General features: G+C 39.8%; 1 protein-coding gene across 16 annotated transcripts in view; it reads left to right on the plus strand.

The window, feature by feature from the left end:
- The window catches only part of TUNAR (transmembrane neural differentiation associated intracellular calcium regulator), a 163,598-nt gene that overhangs the window by 62,797 nt on the left and 76,978 nt on the right, over window positions 1-23,823 (plus strand). The window contains exon 2 of one of the 16 annotated variants that reach the window (XM_080594300.1): window positions 23,010-23,120. The exons of the other annotated variants lie outside the window; for them this stretch is intronic. The gene's annotated coding sequence lies outside the window, so the exon portion shown is untranslated. The remainder of the gene's footprint in view (window positions 1-23,009; window positions 23,121-23,823) is intronic. 16 annotated transcript variants of the gene reach the window in all.

Here is a 23,823-nt window from a genome sequence, read left to right on the forward strand (position 1 = left end):
AAAGCTGCATTAAATTGCACACTTCTATTCTGATCCTGGCATTTCTCATGGGCAGGTGGCATTTGACAGGTTTTCTGTTTCTAGTAGAAAATACCTATATACGTCTTGGTATTGTCAGCTGAGATGTTCCAGGACAAGTAGTTTTGTCTGCTGTTTGGAAGAGGTCACAAAGTTTATATCCTGTTTTGCAGGTTAGATATGGGTTACGAGCAGCCTGATATTCGAAGTGTTCTCAATTCAAATGAAGTGGTTTGTTTGTTTGTTTTCCATAGTGAAAGCTCCAGACTTTAAGCTGTGTCTCTATCAGACCTTCCCCTGCCACTGCTCGAGACTAAGGGCTCCCCTCATTTCTTTCTAGCTTTCTCTGACTTCAGCACCACCAAACCTGCCACAGTCTAGCTTTCCAATAGCTCTCTTCTGGGGCAGTGACTGCTTCCCAGCCACGGCATTATAGCCATAGTACTAGAGCTTTTCTTGTAAGCATCCTTTAACTATTCCTCTCTTTTTCAGCAAAGGCTTCTCTTTTGTCTCCTAGTTCTGAATAATTTAGCTTGCCACACTGATTTCACTTATTTGAGCTGTTTCTCCTCTGAAACATCACTGTGTTTCTCTCCTAACAGCCCAGCTATGCATTTGTCAGCTTATCTCATACTTACCGAATTTCCATTCAGGTACTTCTGGCTTATGATAAACAGGGACTAAGAGAGGAGTAAGAAGTGATTTATTCATGCTGAAGGATGTGTGGTTGGACCCTTCTGGGATATATTTAGCAAGATCATTGATTGCTTTCTGCCTGAGGAGGCAGGGTGATCATTCACCCCGAGGTGTGTAGTGCATCCCTTTCCATTGGTCAGCCATAAAGACCCTGTGGGAAGGAGCCATGGAAGGGTCTTCTTCTGTCTTCTACTGGGAACTAGTAAATAAGATTGTGCCCTAGCAAATAGTTGGGGCTGGTAGGACTGCAATATTTTCCTTTTGTGTTCATTCCTGAGATTCTTTAACCGCTTCTGAGAACTAATAATAGTTACTTAAATTTACACAACCATACTGAGGTATCTTCTGTTCTGTGCCTCCTTCATATTGTATCATTGCATAGGAGAGCACTGACATTTTTATCCCCTCTGTATAATCACAAGATTAAATGACAGCTTGATCTTGGAGCTTTCTGTATTTTGAAGGGTCATATAAAGATCCTTAAGAAACCAGCAACAATGTTGTATTTGATTACCAGTCAAAATGGATCTCAACTAATGAAAAAGGATGCTTTTAAACTAATTCTTTTTTTTTTTCCAAAGCTATGAGAACTTTTTTTTTTTTTTAGTGCACTTGAAATTTCCAGTCCATCCTTCTTCTCTTATCATATGAAAGTAAGCTGTTTTGATTACTTAGGTCTTTCTAAAAATTTCAAGTTATTTTCTTAATTTAAAATGGGAGATGCAGCACTGGGAACGTTTGTGAACAGGAATCCAGAGAATTACACATTTCTCCCAAAGCTTGCATCCACTATGTCATTTTGGACGAAGTATCCTGTGCTTCAGTTTCCCCTATCTATAATCAGAGTTAATATTTACCTTAATAGGAAACTTTAACTTCAAAATCTCAAATCACTATTGTGTTATTGCTTAGTGTAAAACAAGCTAATACACTTAAGAGGACTCATGTGCATGGAAGAGTTTGTGAACAGACTGTTCACGTTGTTCAAATGAAACACTTTAAAATATATATCTACTTTTAAACACACATTAAAATATATATCTACTATATATAGTATAGCATATATATAAAAATATATACACATTAAAATATATATCTACTTTTCCTACTAGTGTGGTAGAATGCAAAGGTATCTGCAGGGTCAGAGTTTTATAATGAAAATTACACTGAAATTAAAACACAACTTTACAGTTTACATTATGGCTAGAAAATTTTCACTCTGCTATGTATGATATGGCTCAGAAGGACACCAGACACTCAATGCTTGTTAAAAGTTAAATGACTAAAGGGAATGGTAAGAGAATGCATTGTTATTACTTGGAAAAGAGCCATCAGCTCACACGATACCTTGCAATTAGCAAAAAAGCCAAACTCCTGCCCTTGAGATAATGCGAGGTGGGACATCAGTTCAAACACGAAGAAGAGAGATGACTTCTATCAGGAAGGTGGGCAGAGGGCTGCTTTTCAACAGAACTGAGCTTTAAAGATTTCAGGAAAAGGCATGATGTGTCTGAGGGATAAGAAAAAATGCAGTGGGTTTTGATTGTACAAAGTTTAATTTGAGTTAATCATTGGGAGAGACCTTCAAATGCGAGGACAGTGAAGTAGGTGGCTGAGCACAGCAGTCCCCATCTCTGGTGAGCTTCAGGTACAGAACAGATAAACTGGTGTTTGTTTTAATTTAAAAGGTGTATTACATCCTGTCCTTATGTGTGCTTGGCAACCTCTTGAGGGATTTGCCTGCCATTTTTTTTTTTTTATGATCTTATAAAATGCGAGTCCTTGCTTCATATATTTTTCTTTAGGCTTTAGTCCTCTCTGATTCTATGAAGACTTTGTACTAGTTTTCCTTACGCTGCTAGAGACAGCTTTCAGATACGTGCACTTAGTGAAATTTCAGTTTGACGGTATCATCAGTGCTCAGTGGAGTTTTAAACACTGCCTGACCACCAAAAAACCCATTTCACTGAAGTGAGTGATACTTGGCTTTAGATATACAATGTAGGGCTGCTTTAGTGAAGATTCACATTTTTATATCACAAAAAAAGAATATTTTAGTGTAATGCTGTATGCTATGTGACTGATAGAGACAAGGAGAACAGTAACTCTTCCCTGGCACAAACTACTCTTTTCTGTCAGATTTTATTGTGCTACAACAGAGGGATTCCTGTGCAGCCCCTGACAGAAGAATTTCCTTTAGAGCTGTTGGCAAGTAACAACATTATTTGCAGCAACCGCACTCCAGCCTCACTGGAGCTTCAGCTGTTCCTGCCTCACCCAGGTTCCCATCCCTGCTAACCTTCATTATATGGAAGTTCTTATGTAAATGACGTGAACACAGTAAACAAGGCAACATGAGCTCAGTTCTAGGGCTAGTCCTATTTAACATCGTTATCAATGATCTGGATGTGGAACTGGAGTGTACCCTTACAAGTTTGCCTATGGTACTAAACTGGGAGGTGCTGCTGACTCTGGAGGGATGAGAGGCCTTGCAGAGGGACTGAGATAGATGGGAGCACTGGCCGACTAGCAACAGCGTGATATTCACTAGAGGAAAATGCTGGGTGCTGAACCTGTGACGTACAGTGCCAAACCCAGGCACAGACTGGGGACGAGTGGCTGGGGAGCAGCTTGGCAGAAAGGGACCTGGGGGTGCTGCTGGCTCAGCACCAGCCAGCAGTGTGCCCTGGCAGCTGAGGGGTCAACCTGCATTTTGGGGTGTGTTAAACCCAGACTACCGAGGTCCAAGAAGGTGATTCTCCTGCTATACCTAGTGTTGGTGCAGCCTTACCTAGACTATTGTGTGCGGTTCTGGGCTCTGCAACATAAAAAGGATGTTAAGGTCCTTGAAAGTGTCCTGGCCAGAGATATCCTGTGAGCAGAGGCTGAGGATACTTGGGCAGTCTGGTCTGGAGAAGAGGAGCCCCAGAGGAGGCCTCGTTGCTCCCCGCAGCTCCCCGAGGAGGTGAAGCGCAGAGGGAGGCACCGCTCTCTGCTCCCAGCACCCGATGGCAGGTGGCAGGGAACAGCACAGAGCTGTGCCAGGGGAGGGTCAGACTGGGCATTAGGGAAAATGCGTTGACCATGAGCATGGTCAAACACTGGGGCAAGCTTCCTAGGGAGGTGGTTGGTGCCCTGTGCCTGTCAGTGTTCAAGAGGCATTTGGACAGTGCCCTCAGTAATGTGCTTGAACTTGAAGTGGTCAGGCAGTTGGACTCTGTGATCTTTGGAGGCCTCTTCCAACTGAACCATTCTATTCTGTAGAATTAGTCTTTAACTTTGCCTTAGGTACAGATTTCCATCCCAAGACTGCTCCTGTATATAGAGTGAACAGCACATTACCATCGTTACTCTGCATTTGCTCATCTCCTAATGCCAATGTCAATTTAGACGGCCACTTTATAAGTGGTGGTACTACTCTCTTTGGATACTGCTCACTGAACAACCAGGAAAACTGGGATATTTTAACCCTCTGCTTGGCATGTGCATGACTGCATGGGAGGACTCAGATCAGGATCATATGCTGACTTGTGCTGCACAGGATTAGTTGATGGCTTAATCTTTCATTCTTTTGCCTTGGTGGTTTTTGTCTATTTGTTTGTTTTAATGCTAAGATGTTGGATAAATAACATCTTTCAAATGTATTTTCCTATTAATAATAACATTTTGGGAGGCATGCCTTATTTCAGGGCTGATATGGCATAATAGTGGAATAATAACTCCTGCAGAATACTGAGGAAGAGGTCATTTTGGAAAAGGTTGCCATAAATAGTTGTGATGAGAAAAATGACGTTAATGGGAGTTTACTAAATATTGTGGCTGAAGCAGTCACCTCATATTTGCATGAAACCATGATGAATCTCTTCTGTCAGGGCTATGCTAAGTTTGCCATTTAAAAGTTTTTCTCTGTATTATAACATTGCCACTTCCATCTGTTACAGGTCCTTTTTATTCATATCTTGTTTTATGCTAGTGAAAGGCTGGTGTTTCTCTTTCTTTCCATGTTGGGTAAAATGTGCTTTTTATTATTTATTTTTGACTAAGTCTTGCTCTTACTCATATTTTAATTGTACTTAATTCATTTATCCCCAATTCTTAAGTTATTCTTCACTTTCTAAAAAAGTTTTGTCAGTGTGCATGTCTATTTCTAAAGCTCTATACATTGTGAAATACTGCCGGGTATTCTGGAATGGGACCTGCTGCACAGAATATAAAAGTAGATATTCTTAGTTCACCACTTTCAATTCATGATGGGAACAATCCAATTCTGTTCACAATTACTATTTATTTCTTGCTTTAGGAACTCACCTGCATCATGCAATTAACTGGCAAAGCTGTTATATAATAAACGTATTCAAGGACAACTGTTCTAGAATACCTTCTCTGTATACGTTTTTACTGTGTGCTGGTGGGAGACATTCTGCAATAGCTATTGTGCTATGCACCCTTCTTCTCCTTTAATCTGGATTAACTCTCTCTCATATATCAGTCACAAGCGTGACCTGGATGTTGAGGCTGAATTCAATTGGTTCCATTGATTTCAATGCTAGTTGATGCCTTTGAAATATCTTTTCATAGTTTTAAATGCAAAAGGTATGGAAACAAGCCAAAATACTCAGTTTGGATAGTCTTCAGGTGTCTGACTTTTGAAATTCAAATGCAATTCAACAACCACATTTCAAAATTGCTCTTTCATTCCTCGTGAAGTGAAGCAGAACTCCCCAAGGTTCTCTGATCAAGACTTTAGCTATACAAATGAGCTATGTGCTAGAAAGCTAAATATCAACCCCGTGTCTTGGGCTTCCTCCCAGAACTCCTCTTATGACAAACCTCTTTGGGATTTCTTTAATGCAATAGCCCTGAATTGATGGAAGAGGAAAATCTAGGCATAATCTTGTTCCTTTATCTTGTCTAGCTCTCTAGCAGCTAGCTGTTACAGACACTTCCTTGACCCTTTTTCCATTTGGCCTTTGGTGTGCATTTGCAATTGTTTTGCCTTTACAAGTTGTAAGCACCTTAGTCTTCAAGGCAGTTTGATGATTGGTGACCGTTTTTGTTCCATCTGTGCTGTGGACAGACAGAAATGTACATAAATACATATGCAACGATTCCATCTCTCCACTTTTTGTTATGCTCTTGCTCTATTGCACCACCGTGCTCAAAAACAACCAACCAATCAAACCCTACTCAAACCAAAACCTAATAAAACAGTGAGAATGAAAGGATTTGTGCTTTCCCACTAAAGGAACATGAAGAACCACCCAATCAAATATCTGAGGGTTCTAAATCCCGAGTAAATGACAAAGGATTGTGATATGTATTAGAGGAACATAGCTCCAAATACTGTCCAGTTAATGCATGAAGGTGTACAGGGCTTAAGCCAAGTTCAGTATTATTGACAAGAATGACAAAGACAGCCTGATTTCAAAGCTGACATCTTGATTTAAAATCAACTTAAGCATGCTTAAGGCCCCCCTTGATAGTGCTGCTAGGAGGAAGGCAAATCCTGGAGCTATTCTAAATGTCAGCCTTGTATACTTGGGTTGCTTCAGCTGCCAAAACCTTGATGGCCACTTGGCAAATTGACATGATAGAAAACACAGGAAAGGATACAACCACAACTCAATTAAACCCACCAAATCTTTACTGACATGGTTGTTGTCTTCCTTTGTGCTAATATAAAAAAGAATGCAACAACAACAACAAAAAACTTCTGGCTTTTGTATTCACTAAACTACTGGTTCATCTGTAGCACTGGAAATAATCCAAGAAGGCATGGCAGCGGGGCTTTTCTGTTCTCAGAAACAAATTATCCATGAAAAACTTCCAGACTACTTGTTTGTCTCCCTGCCTTGTTCTCCTCCCCCTTAGAAATTGCAAAGTTTTTATCATCTCTCAACTGTCATTGTGTAGAGGTCATTTTAATTTTTTCTCTCTCTTCCTCTTTCCTATGTTCTCTTCAATTTAGAAAGTTCCTCTGGTACAATTTGTACCTCTCAATTGCTTTCAGCCAGAATTAAACACACAGCTTTGTACTGCTAATTTGTCTGGTACAAACACCTCACGCACTTGTCAGAGGGAATTCACTCCTTTGTTAGCTGCATTTATAAAACCTGTCTTGACTCATGCTGGAAGGTTTTGCTGGCCCTTTACCCTTCAGCAGAAAATGACATGAAGTCCTGGTTGAAGCATTTTATCCTACACCAGAGGTTTATGTTTATCTGTGCATGCTGGAGAGCTGGAATGGAAGCACAAATCCTCACCCACAGAAAATGAAAAAAAAAAAACCTTCAAAGTACAGCAAAAAGGGTGTTTCTGAAGTTGCTTCTCTAAGTGCTCTCTTGTCCTCTGCTGTGCTGTCTCAATCCTTGCAGAGGACTTGGCTGTATGCTCTTACACCACTGCTGTGTGTTTTGACAACCAGCTTGAAGTAGACCTCTAGACCTTCCATAACTGAAGTTAGGTTACTAGGGAATCCCATCCCTAACAGTTAAATATGCAGTTAGCTAAATAGCTAAGCTGTATTATCAGGCAATTTGGTCTACATCTGCTCTTAAGCTCATACACTAAACAAATGCTATTACTCACTATAAAGCGAAGAAAGGGAACTAAGCTAGATGGGCCAGTTGCTTTGCCACTCTTTTGTAAATCTCTCATGTAAATATATTAAGATCTTAGGAAATCAAAATGTATACCTAGCCATGGGAAGCGAAAGTGTGAAGCGACTTTCTGCACTCTGTTTTAGCCACAGAAATCCACCGCATGCATAACAAACTACTGGAGAACTAGCCACGTGCTGAACTGTTTCACTGATTGATTTTGTTTCCTGTATCTTCTCTCTATATGCCGGTGTGTGAAGAGTGGGACATAAACACATTCTCATGTGATGTCTGCCTTTTTAAGGTAGCGAAATTCTAAGTGGGAGATGCTAACTCTAGAAGGAAATGAAAAATTTACGTAGCCACTCAGCTAGCTTTGAGTTGGGGTAGAGGAGGAGTTCAGCTGTCTCCTTGTTTTCAAAATCTCTTGGATCAAGTTTGACTAGAATAGAACTCGTGTTTTTGAGCCGACTTACACTCTTATAATGTTAGCATAATCTTGTTGACTTTATGCAGTCTGTCACTAGTGTGATTATAACTTGTGAGTGCCCAGTGCATTGCTGGAAGTTGTATTGTATCCAGTGTGAATTCTGGAAAAGATAGTCTCTTAAAATATTGACAGGAAGTGGCCAACACTTACTTTCTACTTTTGCAGAAATTAAACATCAGAACTTTCAAAAAATCACAAATACTTTCATGTACTGACAGTCAGAAAGGACTGTTTGATTATCTAACGGTCATCTGAAAACAGTAATACAAATATCCCTGTTAAGCCAAAACACCACAGTTGGCCTGAGCTGTTTCAGCAGACTAATCATTAGAAAAAACAATCTGTTACCACTGTGTCAGAAGCCCAGATAATGTCACAAAACAAGATGTTCTGAAATAATCTTGGCAAGAAAACAAGGGTGGAAAGTGGGAGGAAGGGTGGTGGTAGTGCTGTTCACCATGGTTCCTATGTAGCCCCAAATTTGATGACTGCAAAGACAAAGAACATGTGAGCTGAATGTTAAGCCATAAATAAATAAAATTGAAAAATAATTCTCTTTATTGCAGCAGATTTCTGATCTAGTCATGAATGATTGAGGAGTAATTGAAAGCTGGTGCAGTCTGCTTGGCCATCTAACACAGACTGAGTTAGGCTGTTTCAGACAGTTCAAATAATTTTGTCTATGCAACTAAGCTATTGTCATGGAATACTAGTTATCTCTTCAATTTATAGCTTAGTCTAAAAGTTATTCTGGCAAGCTCAGGATCCTGTGATATAATGACATGACTCAAGCTGAACCTGAATTGGAGTGCACCTCAACTTCACTTGTTGCACAATGGGATGTTTGGGAATTGTCTTCTGAGACAGTTTTCTCTGCCACCTTTGTGGGCTGGCAGCCATGCTCTGAGCAGAAAAATGGGTTGAGGGACCTCAAAAAAGATAACTTTTGTTAATTGTTTCTCAAATATATTTGCTGGTGTGCGTTAATGCTTATTCACAATCACCAAAAGATGAAATTGTGTTGATGAAAGAGATTTCAAAGAGTTTATTTTAAGGAGGTATGTTTCTTTGTTTATGTAGATGAAAGTTTACATTCGTGATCTGAAAGTGATTAATAATCTTAAGCTAAAAACACATAAGAGAATAACAGAATGTTTTGTAGCAATGGTGTGCAAGCTCTAAGGAAAAGACTTGGTTATAACAAATGTAACCCGTTAAGTATCTACTACATCTCTTGAACTTGTGTGACCTCTAGCCCCGTCATGATATACCTTCTTATGCCTTACTGCTTCAGTAGGAGATCGGTCTTATTGATCTGTTTCTGCCATGTACAGAAATAATATACAATAGTTGCTGTTCCCGTTTACTTTATGGCGATTCTAAGGTCTTCAAATGGAGGGGCTATTTGCAAGGTTGTGAGTCCAGTCATTGGGTGCAAAGTTATATTTATGACAGTTGTTTACTTACCAAGATCCACATTTAAGTCTAAACACTCTCTGCAATAAATATTTTCTCTGCATCAGTGATTTAACATGCCAATTATTTTAGAAGAATGAATGAAAAACAGACTTTTGGTCAGCTTAATCTCTGACTCATCATTGGCTTCAGTAGCACTATGGTAGGGACTAATTTATCCTGTTCAGTCCCACTGCATCCTTAGAGCCCTCAGACAACTGTAGTTCTCTCTCTTCCTCCTGTAAGCCACGGAATAGCAGATAGAAATGTATCTTTAGTATTCTCAAGTAACTTATGTAAAGCCTTGCCTTAAGGGATTGAAACCTATTAGGTATTTGCTACATGCTATTTTGCATGAAGGTGTAATCTTATTTTCTTGAGAGAAAAAAATTTTGCCTTCTCTCCGGCAAAATGACCAGTGCCCTTTAGCTGCATAAGCTGTCTTCTGTGCTCTTTCTGATGGTCTAGGAAGACTTACGGGGCATGGAAGAATCAGGGGAAGTGAAGACTCCACTCCTCTCCCTGCTTTTCTACCGCATAGAAGCCAGGGAAGTCTAGCCAGCTCAGCGTCAGCAACAGGATATGATTAATCTGAAAGTGTTTCATCTCTCCCAATCAAGAAGCTTCTCTTATTGTTTCCTGGCTTCCACTTCTTCAATGCAGCCACTGAAATCCCCTATGACAGGGTTGTCTCTTCAAATAAGTATAATCTCATAAAGGCTGCTTTTCCAAATGAAATTGGATTAAGCGTAGATTTTTCAAGGGATACCCTTACTGACAGTCCCTCATACTACAACTGCTGATTCAGTCTGGTTTGCCATAAAAGTAATTACACTTAATCTTGGAAGCTTGGAGGCTGGTGTCCTTATGGCTGGACTGATCTGTGGTGTTCAGTCAGGCTTGGGCAGCACTCACCTGGTCGCCTCTTATTTCAGCTTGCCGCCTTCTTCGGGATCCTGTTTAAAATACATGGCTGATTTGGTCTCTCATGCATTGCAGAGGGAAAATCAGTAGAGGGCTAAAGTCTAGTGGCCCCGTTTTGGAGCACAGGAATGTGTTTGAGACTACAGTGAAGTGCAGGTAGTTGTGAACTTACAGGGATCAACTCTGGAGACAACAGGCTATGACTGCATTAGTGAGGTGCCTTGGGTAAAGCATGCTCAGCACAGTCACACTGGTTTGGGTTGGTCAGAGTACATACAGAACAAGGTCATATTTACTGTGCAAAGGGAGACAGACCCACAATTATTGCAACACTTAGTTCTTGCAGTGCTGAGCTATAGTGCATCTACCACTTAGCTCCTCTGCAAAAAACTGAAAAGCACATTTCTATTTCACACTTCTTCAGAGATGCAACATCTGCCAAAACCATCCCTTTTCTCATATGTAGGAACTGGATGTGCATTTCAAAGGCAAACATCAGTGTTACATCCCAGTGTTATTTATTTCCAAACTCCTTAAAGTTTTAATTGGAATGTAGAATTACTCTAACTTAAAGTGCACATTACTTTAATTCTTCTTCATTATGAATGTTATTAATATTGCATCAATTACACTGCTTATTCTAATAACAGCAACTATTGAAGTGGCAGGGCATCAATTACGCTGACTTACCACCAGTCACAACCATTAAGGTAACAATGTTGAATAGGTGGCCTTTTTAACAGGGTTATCTCACCGTGCCACTCAGGAGCTGATGATCATCAATTGTCTTGTAAGCATAATTTCAGACAATTCTATCTGACAGAAAAGGATTTCTGAGTGCCTGAAAAGAGCTATTAAGTTATATCCTGTTAGAGGAGCCTAAATCTCTCCTTGCCTGGAGCAATGAGGCTAAAGCTGGACTTTGCGGATGTCTATAGATGTAAATTCAGGCTGTGGCTCAGAGTCAGAGCCTGGCTCCTTCCCTTTGGTTAATTGCATTTTAGCACTGCTTTGCTATCTTCTGTGGAAATACAAATTGACAGTGTTCACCCAAGATGTTTTCACAAGTTTTCTGTGAGTAAGAACCCTGATGTTTTTATATCAGCCTTGCTATTATTTTCCTAGTTCCTCAAATCCAAGTAGAAAAATGTCATGCTTAGTTGTGGATTTCAGACCCCTGCTATTGTACTAAAGAGCTGCTCTTTCTAATACCTATTTTCATACAACTTTGAAGTACATGCTACTAAAATGTTGCCTTTTTTTGCAGAGTTTATAGCTTCTATACTTTTATCTAAAGCCTCTTGATAATGAATAGCTTTTGGAAAATCCCAGTTCTTGAATGAAAAATTAAGGGTCTCAATGTCCATATGTTAGAGTAAGAATGTAGTATGTAGAAGTCAGGGAACAGAAGTGTGAAAAGAGGTTCTAGAGTATGATTTCTTTTTCTCAAACAAAATGCAAAGAAAACAAAACCAGCCAAGCAAACAAAAAATAGAAGGCAAGTAAGAAACCTCAAAACTTTTTGGCAATGTTCTGGTTTATTCTGAGTCTGATCTGTGAATTTTGAGTGGGTTGGGTTAGTAGTGCCTCTCATGCAACTATTTTCATTTGCAGAAGTTGAGCTGAAACGTAGCTCAAGTATTACATATAATATCCCATGTGAAATGAATCGGTCTTACTGTGCCTTTGTAGAGGTTAAGAGTAAAAACACTTACCAAAGCTACTTGCTGTTCCCTTAGAATGTTAAGGAATTACCCCACACCAGCAGAGCTACAGAACCTACTAAGGTCTTCTTCCTGGCCTGATGCGGTCACAAAAGACGTGGTGGGTTAAGCTGATGCACTTTGATTCACAATTAGTGTGCACATAAGATTACATGCATAGTCAGGTGCCAGCTCAACTGACAAGTGGCAAGCCATTAATTCATCACAATAGATTTCATTTGTAGATGGGGTGAGTAAGACGTACTCAGAAGCGCAGTAACCAAGGTTTGCTGATACCACTTCCTAACAGCTACTTAATGTAACACGATTACTTGTGATCACTGTCTGTAATTGCAAACAGTAGAGCCTATCACCCCTGACCCTGTGTGCAACCTTGATCAGCAAAGGCAGCACTTTCTTTCCAAACAAACCAAACTTGCACTTATTTTTGCCTTAAATTTTTTTGTTTGTGATGCAGGAAATGAAGACAGCTCTAGCAGTACTATGCTTGGTCACATATTGTTTCTTTTGTTATTGCTGCTGCTATGAATTTTTATTGAGATCTCCAGGAAAATATATTACTTTCAAGTGCTACCTTTTAAAAGCTGCTTCAGAAATAAGAAACAAAATCGCCAGCAGCCTTTGCAAATGTTCAGTAGGAACTCAGGTCTTAGCTTCTTTCTGTAAATGCCTGAAACAAAGCTTGGTGTTTCTCAAGGAAATAAATATCCCTTAGTTCTCAGATCCTTGAACTTGCTGGCAATGTGGAAAATGCCTGACAGTCTACATTCGTGGTTCAGGAAACAGGACTTAAAACCATAAGGTACGCTTTGAAATGCAGCAGCAAGCAAAAGTTACTCAAAGCCTCAGCAAAGTAAAGTAATAAACATGATGACTCTGGCTTTCTTGTACAATATTTTTGGAGCTAATTTGAAGTTGTGCATTCCCAATGCAACCAAGGGCTTCAAGATCTTAGCCAGCATATTTTAAATGAGGCCCTTCCAATTGGGATGGTCCCACTGTTGCACTGAACTGCTAAATGATTGACTGCATTTACATCATTAACTTGCAGAGAACAGAGATAGCCAACTTAATAAATACAGTAATAAAAAATAAAAGTCTACAATTCTTGCTACTGTTGTGATCTTGTTATCCCACTGGGGTCACTCCTTATTACTCTGGTTTGCTTAATAGGAGTTAGACCAGAATTAGATCAGTATGTGTCCAAAGGACAGAAAGAATGCTGTCAGCTTTGGATAGGCTTTGGTGATTTTTCTGGTCAGGTGGGTGGGGTAATTTTGCTTCCAGCTTTCAGTGCATTTGAACGCAAAGTTGTCTTTTCGTTCTCCTCCTCTTCCTCCTCTTCTCCCTTCTCCTTTCTCCCTTCTTTTTCTTCCTTCTTTTTTATCCTTCTTTGTTTGCTCCTACACATCATCTTTCATGTAGATACAACTACCCCTTTGCCAGAATTGTCATTCCACAAGAAGATCAGGTAACTAATGGTAATCTGGAAAACTACCATCTCTCAGAAGAGAAAACCTCCTAACAAATATCTGCTTGTATTGACCTCTTAACAGCCACTCGGAAAGAAAAAAAAAGACTGGTTTGTTAAAGAACAAATTAATCAGGGCAGCTTTCAGAAGCCACAGAAGAACTGGATCTCTATGAGGCTGTTCACAGTACAAGCATAACAAATGCAGTCTGTGTCCCTTGCTGTTTCCAGTAATGTGCCCCCCCCCACCCCCACTTAAAAAAACATCTTTTCATGTGTGTAGCACTGTATTTGACAACTTGAGAGATGCTGGGGCTGAACAGTACCTGATGCTGTATGAATACTTGCAGTCCTTTCCACAGCTGTTCTACTTATAATCCTCTTGTTCCAAAATGCCCTTTGGGGGCGGGGGGGGGGGGGGGGGATGGAGGGGGAGACAGGAAAAAGGGAAGATGGAAGCTTTTTTTTTTTTTAATTTTATTATGAGTTCCAGAAATACCCTAAGGACTTTCACAGCCTGTCAAAGGCACACTGAAGCCTCTAGTGTGTGTATTGCCTGCCCTTGTAAGTAGCATGAAAGTATCTGGAGGTTCATACGTGGAAGACGGCCAAAGGACCCTTTAGGGTAGAGAAACCCCATCTGAGCACTGTCCTGTTCACCCTGCCTGGAGGAAAGCATCCCTGGAGTGAAATAGTCCCAAACTCACACCTGGGTTTTGTCTTGGAGGGATTTAGTTGGTTCCCAAAGAAAATCCTGGACTAAATTAACGGAATACAGCATGGTGATCGGGCAGTCATCTGGGAATGAGCAGTGAAGTTAATTTCTTTGAGACAGCAAAAAACTTATTAGTCTTTCCCTCCATCCATCTCTGAGTTTGTTTCCAGCAGTAAGAATGAAGTGTTATGTAAAATATAAGGGGTTTCATCAGTTAATTATTTATACACAGATATCTGGAGATTATTTAAGTTACACAAAAAATCAGCTCAAAAGATGAATGTTTTGTGAATGTTTTGTTTGTCTGGAAATAGGGTTGCATGAATGATATTTTAAATTATCTTCAGCTTTTGTTGTCATAAGAGCACAATACAATTTGCCTAGTACATTCCTTGTACTGCTCACTTTTGATTTTGCGTTTTAGTAGATGCAAAACAGCAACCATGGACTGTCACTTCATCCTCAACTCCATAAATCTCAAAGGAGACTTTATGAATGATTGGTTCTAGTGTCCTGATGCATTAAGAAGAGAAAGATGTCAAATTTAGGATGTCACTGCTACTTCAGCATGTCAGTTTTACTATTGCTCTAGCCGTGGTTGCCAGATATATTCAAAAATGCATTTACGTTTTTATTACTGTGAAATACAAGATAGTCTATCTCTGTAAGAAATTGCTGGGGCTTATTTAGTTTCACATATATATCCTGTTAAAAAGAGTAATATAAAATAACCTTTTTTTTTTTTTTTCTGCTGAGCAAAATGATGCTACAGGTACCACACAATGCATATTGTTCATTAATGAAGTCATTTGCTTTAGTTACGCATAAAAACTAGCACTCTGGTGCCTTAGCCAGCAAAAGGGAAAGGGAAAACTGGGAGTGGTGGGGAAATGCTCCAGGATGTGGCACACTATATCATCCTTTGCTTTCTGACAGAGGGCAGTGCAGATGATATGGAATAAAGTTGGTGTTCATGCTGGGTAGGGCAGCCACGTTACAAGCCACCTCTCCACAATAGGTTTTGATCTCAGGGGTTGGTTATACCTCAGCATTATTTGTGGAGAAGCAGGAGAAGTGCAGGAAGGAGAGTGTGACGATCATGTCTGAAAAAGATACAGGGGAAGAGAAGGAATTCAAGAAGAGAAAGACAAAGGAAAACAAAATAGAAGAGTGAAAGAAGAGGCAGTAGAGGTCTGGGAGGTGGTTTCTCCATTGAGCTGGTCGGACTCGGGAAGCAAGTCCGTGAGGCTCCAGTTCTGTCCCGGCAGTGAGAGTCTGCTCCACATTGTTAATGGAGGAGAGGCTGGAATAATGTTTATTTAATTGCAGTAGGTAAACATTTTTTGGAAGAGGGAATTTATGCAGGGTGGGATCCCAGTTCCCTATTAACGCAGGTGCTGGTATCTGTTTCTATGGTTACAGCTGCAAAGCACAGCTCTCTGCTTCTAAGTTGTTTGTAAGTGTATGAAACTATCTTCTGGGGAGCAGAAATTTCCTGCACTTGCTACCTGAGGTAACACCTCTCCTTTAAGAACTGTTCTGAAATAAAGCTAGGGAAAGACTGTTCTTCCATTTTGACTGCGATGGGGGAAAGCATGATTTTCTTACCTGCTGAGTAGGTGTATGTGATATAAATGAAACATAATGCAGACAAACAGAAGTGCGTGAGAGCAGGCTTGCTTGTTTGAATACTCAGCATATCTCCTTTTCCCAGGAGTATTTCTCAGTGAAACCCTTCTGGCCTCCCTCTTACTGTCATTCCTATTCACCTCAAAGTGAAGTGCCCTGGCCTGTCTGTGCTGTTCCCTTCCAACCTCGGGATGGTACAGAGACATGCTGGGTACAGAAATCTGTGAATAAATTCCTTTTTGGATTACCAGAGAGAGGGAACCATGAAATGTAAATATTGGTAGAACTGGTGACAAAGTGATGAAAGCAGCTCACTGAGCCTAGCTTGTTCATCCAGTGTTTTGAGAACTCCACTTTTTCTCTCCAAGTAATTGGTTCCCTATATATTGGATTAATGGTTCTCTTGTCCTATAACTTTTTCCAAAACAAACTGGCTTCCAAAAGGAATTCTGTTCCTTTTCAAAGACCTTCTCTGAATGTTGACTTAGAAGTCAGTCACTGAATATCTGTCTTTGGCATTAGGCAATTTGCCAACAAGAACAGAAGCTGAAACATTTTCTCTCTACACTGAATTTGAATTGAAAATGCTAGCACACTAAGGCATTGGGGTTTGGGGGACTTTTTTTTTTTTTGATGGATAAATATACCTTGATATGTGTCTCCAAGTTTCAGAGAATTTCTTGTCTCTGTATTTGCACTAAATCACAGTACATAATTTTCTGAGGTGCTCTTTTATATACATACACTGGCTTCATCAAAATCAAATTGGCTCATATAAAGAGGTGGTTTTATTTCTGGGATATAAGGCAGACCATGATATGGCTTTTCAAAGACATTAGGTTATACAAAATAAGTTTCATTATTTTGTTTTCAAATCTAATATGGGAATTTGTCATTGGTAGAAAGGGATATGACAATCTAGTCTTCTCCTAACAAGGGTTGCACAGAGTAATCACAAATTCTGTGACTCTAATGATTAAATTTAGCAAGCAGACACATACATACACAATTCCTGCTTAGATGTTTATTGAGTAGCTACTCTGTAATGTATAGCTTAATATGAAAATGTGTACAGGAGAATTTGTCTGAACTCAGAGACAGTTAAAAAAAAGAGATGGAAAAGGATTCCAAGGTATGAATTAGAATGCAGAAGGACTAAGGTGTGGAGTTGAGGGAAACAGAAAATGAGGAGCAAGGAACCCAGAAAGATGAGCAATACTGTACCGTTTAGTTACCAAACCATATTTCAACAGCATATTTTTGTAACTTTTGCATCTAAGTCCTGCTCTCCTTTCGTACTTCCAGAGATTATGAGGTTCACCTGAAATTTCAGATGCATAAAACGGTTTTCTGAGGTTCTACCTCAGAAATCTTTCTGCACAGGAGAGAAGGAGCTTTTGATTGCTGCCTCTATGCTCAGTCTCTTTAATGTCTGAATATTAATGCATGGTAAATGAAGCAATAAGAATATTATCTGGGAGTTTCAACTCTGCTCTCTTCTGCAGTGATGAGAAGACCGAAGCCTAGCATTTAAGAAAAGGCTTTCTTTTTCTTAAATGCACTGGAAATAACTACAAAATATATCAGCATATGTGACACTTGCCAATTGTGCTACTAGTTTATTTCAGTGAAGTTGCAAGAGGAAAAGATAACGTCATTTTAGGGGCAGGTTCATTCTTCAGTCTGCCAAAGAGAGTCTTTGGGACTTGGAGAATGTTCTTTATCTTCCAAATTTATGTTTTTCATTATGAAATGGGAGAAGAAAAAACAACAACAAAAAACACTTTTCTTGTCCTGTTCTTGTTTTGTTATGTATTTTGGAAGCTGTTTGCATGTTGGCTTCTTTTACCTCTGTCTTTATACAACGTCTAGCATGGGAGGACTGTTATTTATGTGTATCTGGAAGTACTTCCATGAATATTGATGTAGTACTAGGTTCAATAATAGAAATCTGCCCTTGTTTTTAACAAGAGTCACCTATATTAGGCTTCCGTTTGCTAAAAAACCAAATCTTTCGGAGTTTGTTGTAAATAATCTCTAATGAAAACAAACTGAATGATTATAGTCTAGATTCCCTTCAGAATGATTTCTTGCACGTAGGAAACAAATTACAGTGTATTAAAAAAAAAAAAAAAGATGCTTCCATTTGGGTAGAATATATCATGATTTAATGAAGACAGCCATCTGCTCCTGAGTAAAATCTTAATTAAGCAATATAGGAATCAGAACAAAATCAGCTATAAAGCAATTAGTATTTTATAAGTGTTGCCAGCAATGTATAGCAGCTACTATGTAAAAAGTTTCTTTAAATATGAATAGCTTTCATCATATTTTAATGTACTGATAGGGTTATAAAGCTTCCATTGTTTGTAGCTGATACAGATACAACAATGGCCCCTTGGTAGAATTTTAGATTTCACAGCAGCAGCTAAAGCCTTGCATTGAGAACTGGTATGTCCATTGTATTTTAAACTTATTATTAGTATTTTTTTTCTGTTGTTTTTGTTTGTTTTATTTTTGTGTTGTTTGTTTTCCTTAGCATCACATTTAACAAATTCTACTGCAATTCAAACAACTGAGGTGTTCAGCCACTCTCAGGAAAGCAGGGCTCATCACATGTAACGGTTTCTCGGGAAGACAAACACTATCACTCCAAATGCCACCCTCTTCCTCCTTCTTTACCCCAACTTTTGTTCCTGAGCATGATGTCACACGGTATGGTGTGACCATCTCTGTGGTCAGTTTAGGACAGCTGTCCTGTCTGTGTCCCCTCCCAACTTCTTGTACACCCCCAGCCTCCTTGCTGGCAGGGCAGCATAACAAGCAGAAAAGTCCTTGGCTCTTTTTAAGTACTGCTCTGCAACAACTGAAAACACAGGGGTGCTATCACCACTATTTTCATCAAAAGTCCAAAACAATGCATTGTGTGAGCATCTATGAAGAAAATTAACTTTATCCCAGCCAAAACCAATGGATGCGCTGTTTAATGAAAATAAAAAACTCAGTAAGCAGCACCGCTGTGCATAAGCACCATTTTACCCTCTTTCTGACAAATTTCTTTCTTTCATGTGTGATTTCTTTGCAGTGCTTCTAAAAATTATTAAAAGATAATATGCAAAACAGTAACTACAGCTTGCTTGGCAAAGATATAAAATTTAATATCCATGAGAACTTTGTCTTGCCTTTAAGTTGAAGTAACTGTCCAGATTAAAATAAATAAATAATAATAATAGAAAAATGAAAGGATAGTTATACCTTGGAATTTAGGTAGTCCATTTACAGATCAGCTCCTTGCCTTTTTCAGACCCTACAAAAGGGACACAATGAGACTAAAACCATGCGACTTACACTTCTCTTTGTTACTTCCCAGTGTCTGCTGAGTGAAAGCGACTTGGAATTTCAGAGCTATGGCAGCAGGGTTTTTATCTTGTTCTGTCTGTACAGCCTCTGACTTGCTGTGGTTATCTGGTTGTGGGCATTCCCACTACGGGACAGCCTCGTGCACCACCTATGTGCTGCCTAAGGCTGATGCAAATCAGCCACCAGCCAAGACTGGCCATGGTAAGGGATCAGGGCATATACACACTTCACACCTTCCCTCTTTGTTATCAGGAGTACTTCATCTGTGACTCAGACCAAAAGGACTCCTAATATTCCTTTTTTTTTTCCTTTTTTTTTTTCCCCTGTTCATTGCTTATCTTCAGAAACATTTTATTTTTTCTTTCCCTGAGCAAGAAATCTTCAGTTTATCCCCTGAATAAAACGCTCCAGTGCTGTGCTCAGATGGGTTGTAAAGACTGCAGGGGAATGTTTTTCAAATCAAATGTGAAACTACTCTTTTCACTTATACTCTTCAAATTAAACTTCATAAAATATCAGTGGGCTTTCTCATTTCAGACATAGACTGTGCAACAGCACCTCTTTAAGGTGAAATCCTCTGGGAAAAGAACTCAATAGATATCCCTTGAGGATGCTATTCTGCTCTCTCTAAAGAGCAGTTGCAGTAAATCTAGGAAGTCCTCAATAACTCTCAGCTCAAATTGATTCATTAGATAGATCCCCATCCTCTGTGGTTTGTGCACAGCTGCTTGGCTATGTATGAGAATTTTGAAAGGTAATCACACCTCTTTCTTTAGGCATTCAGCTGCAGTGGCGGTCAGAAGGGCAGAGTTGCCCATGCTGTTTCCCATACAGGTGCTGAATAGAAGCAGCTGCTATTGGGGGAGACATTTGCAAGGCCAGAGACAGTGGTCCAAAACAGCATTTCCTACTAGTAACTTTTCTCCTTTATTGTTTCCACTGAAGTAATCTGTTCTGCTGGTGCAGATACCCTGAAATTCTCTCTATATTTTTTTCTTCCTGTCTCCTTTCTAGTCCTCAAAATCAGAGAAAATATAGGTAGTTATGTTTATCTGGCCCTTCCAGCTCTCACTTTGTGACCTCTTTCCATCATATTCCTAGACCTCTACCATCCTGTCCTGGGGCTGTGACTGTTTGATTCCTTGGATATTCTCCTTTACTGATTTTAGACACAGTCTTGGCAGCTCTGAAGAAGCTCTTTAGTTTGCTGTTGCCCCATGTTGATATTTATCAAGAAGTTACACGTATTTCAGGTATCACTGTATAGAAATTTAGTATGCATCTGACTCTTTTCCTTCCTAAATAACTTTCAGGTTGGTTAACAGAACTGTGTCTTTCTACTATAATGTAGGCCTCAGTCTCCAGTTAGTTGACTCTGTCCATTTGTTCTCCCGTCTGAACAAAGAGTTTTTCTGATTTTTTTTTTCCTAATTTCCAAGGTATTTTTAAATAAAGGGGTTTAGATGCATCCATAGTAGAATAGAAGCGATATCAAGGTCACTTATTTGAACAGCTGAGGACCTTCTCACTACCTCAGCAAGCGGACTTATGACTAACAGAGGGACATCCCTTTGTGATGGGAAACAACTCCAGAAGGGCAGGAGGTCCCCAGGGCTCCTCAGGGTGCTGTCTGAGCTTGTACCTGTTGAGGAAGCCACCATCCCCTGGTTTTACCACGCTGTTCTGGGCCAGTGCCTGCTAGGCCCTCAGGCTGCCTGCCCTCTCTGCCTTTCTCAGCAAGTCCATGTCTCCACCCACTTCCTCCTCCCTTGTTTTTGCTACATGCACCCACTTTGCGTGAAAGGCCACCATCGTGTACTGGCAGGCTGCAGAGGTCTAGCAGCCAAATTTTGCTATGGACATGTCTTGCTTGATAGGCCTCTGTTAGGGATGGGATATGTTTTTGTTAAGGACAGGCCTAATGGGCATTACAGTAGTGTCCTCACAATCTGCTGCTGGCAGACCCTTTTTTGTCTTCTCTTTCTTGGTCATGGGGAAGGACTTTGTATCTTCAGGGTTTTATTACGGACGGCTCCTGTGGTCTTTGCAATTTAGTTAGGTCTGTTCCTATAATTACAATTTAGTCATCAGACTTTGAGCTGCTTTATCGTAGCACTAGAGAAACACAAAAATTATCTAAATGATACTTCCCTTGTTGCTATCATTTCTTTGTTCAATGTTAACAGTGCAGTTTTGTTACATAGAGCTCCTGACCTGAAAAGCCTGTGTCTGAATGATGGAAGAACCACGCAATATCCTAAATTGAGTACTAACAGGATGTGATGTGGCTGTTTCTCTGAGAAGAATTAGTCCTTGGTTTGGGCAGATGGTGCAGAGGCTGGTTTTAGATGTGAGGAAGCAGGGGCAGGTACTGATGGTGGAATGGAGCTGTAACTTGGGCAAGTCTTGGATCTTGGGAAAAAAGTTGTTGTTCAGACATGGCTAGCAAGAATGAGAGGTACTGGGAAACACGGTGAGAGAAGATTGCTGCAGAAGTCAGTTATCTGTGAAAGCCATAATGCAAATTTTAGACTTGATGCTTTAAAGACCAAACTTTTTTTCTTTTTGCCTGTCATTCCTCTAATAGCATTCCTCTGAGAGTATGTTCTGTTTTCAGTGGGACTACTGGCAGGTATTGCTTCAGGCAAAATCTAAACCTCGTAGTTGAGGTTCCACATCAATGATTTCTGCAGTTGAACTTGTACAGATTAGTGATTATTAGAGTTCTTATCTATATTTGTTGCAATTAGATCACTCTGCTATAGTCTTTAAAAATAACAGGATTTAAAACTGGATCGAGTAGCTATTTGCAGCATTCTTTTGAAAGAGACATCTTTATTGTGTATGTCTTTTATTTGCAATTGATGAAAAGGTTTTTGAGACATGAAAGACAGTCTAAATTTCAATTTTTGCAGCTCAAAATATGAGGAAATGTATGTTTATTGAGCAATCTTACCTGACATCTGCTGGACTGTGATTGATAATTTGTGCTGAGATCAATAGAAATGTCCTGTAATTATAATGTTAGTTTGCCTGTGAAACCAGGTCTGGCTTCAGGACTGAAGAGAGAAAGAAGGTGCCCACATGTCACTCTTGACATTTTCTCAGAAGTATTGCTGCCTCACTAGCTCACCTATCAAGCATGGTGAATTGCATTTCTTCTCATTGATTACTAGCTTTCCCGTGCTGCTGAAGGCATTGCCAGCTATTCCCTGACATGATGTAAAATCCGTTGAATGCTTTGGCAGGTACATTGTGTTAAGAATTGTATTTTTAAAGTGCCATTAAGCAGATGTTATTAATGTAGCTTTTTCATCTCATCTCTGAACTGGCAATATCTGTGTTTTAATATGTACATATGCATCAAAGTAGATGTGTCTTTATACCAATATTTTTCTATATTGTAATGATAGGCAGTTTTCAACAGAGTATTCATAAATGATTTTGAAAAGAGTTGGCTGAGAGAATGATTTTATTTATCATGTCACAAATCTTTAAAATCCACAGGAAGGGTGTTTCAGCCAATGGCGTTATAATTTTGAACACCTTTCTTGACCAGACTTTGGAAATCACACTCTGTCCCTGAATACCCTGAGGGTTACATATCCCCTTGTCAAAGATGGCATGGTCGTTATTCACTCATATAGTGCCAGTAGCATTCAGAGGCAGTAATGGTCTTGTAGTGATCCATGTTATTAGATTTCAGTGGTCTGACAACAATTTACCAAATGCCAATTTCTATATCAGGAAGGGCAAGCAAATAAACTTGTCCTGTCAGCCTCAGCACCAGCATGCATGCGTGCTTCCTGGAACATCTGAGGCATGAAAATCATCAGGGCTATTTCTGATTCATCTCCCTTTGAAATAAAAACAGGTATTTATGGAGAAAATACTTTGGGTATTCACTGGTTCATTCATATCACATCAGGGCTTCTGTACGGGACTCAGCTCATGAGGCATACACGTGAAACTAGTCCAGAGATTCCCTTCTCTAGAGCACTGGGGCATTTGCTACATGCTGGCTGATTGATTCACTCAGGTCAGTGGACATGTTCGTTCTCTCTTGCAAGTGATAAGCCCTGGCGCAAAGCGAGGCTGGTTGGATCTGGGCAGTGGTTGGAACCTGCAATGGGGGGCTATGTAGAAAAGGGCCGGGTGCCCTCTCTTGGCCATCTTCACAATAGCATCCAAAACCGAGACTGAAATAGCATATGGGAATGAAACAACCCGATTGCTTCAGTAATAGAAAAAGGCTTAAATGCTTGTGGCCAAATTAAGAAAAATGTTTATTTAAATGAAGGGCTAGGAGCTAAAGATAAGAATCTAAACCCACAGTGCTTCTCTAGCTTTGGGTGAGAAATGTTAGTCCATCCCAACGATAGGACTAATAGACCTCTCTACTGTTCCTTAGGTACTGATAATAGCTACAAGTGTACAAGTCAACATTCCTTAGCTTGGTGTTGTTATGGTCTTTCCTGTTTGCCTTGTGTCATTTATCACAGCTGTTTTGTCACGTAATTTACATTTTGATGAAACCCTGTGACTAGTTATTTCAACACGGTAGCAGTTGAGTGGAAGAGGTGGCTTTGAAGCATCATTCACGCATGCCAATGTGAGTGCTTTAGTAAGGCTCATTGGAGACCCCCTTAAATTTGTAAGGTTATTCATTTTATCAGCAACCCAACCTACCAGTTCAGAAACTACGGTATGCAAATCTAATAGAAGAGCATGTACTGATGGTA

Source organism: Anser brachyrhynchus (genome assembly GCF_964034855.1).
Source record: "Anser brachyrhynchus genome assembly, chromosome: 5".
Lineage (NCBI taxonomy): Eukaryota > Metazoa > Chordata > Aves > Anseriformes > Anatidae > Anser > Anser brachyrhynchus.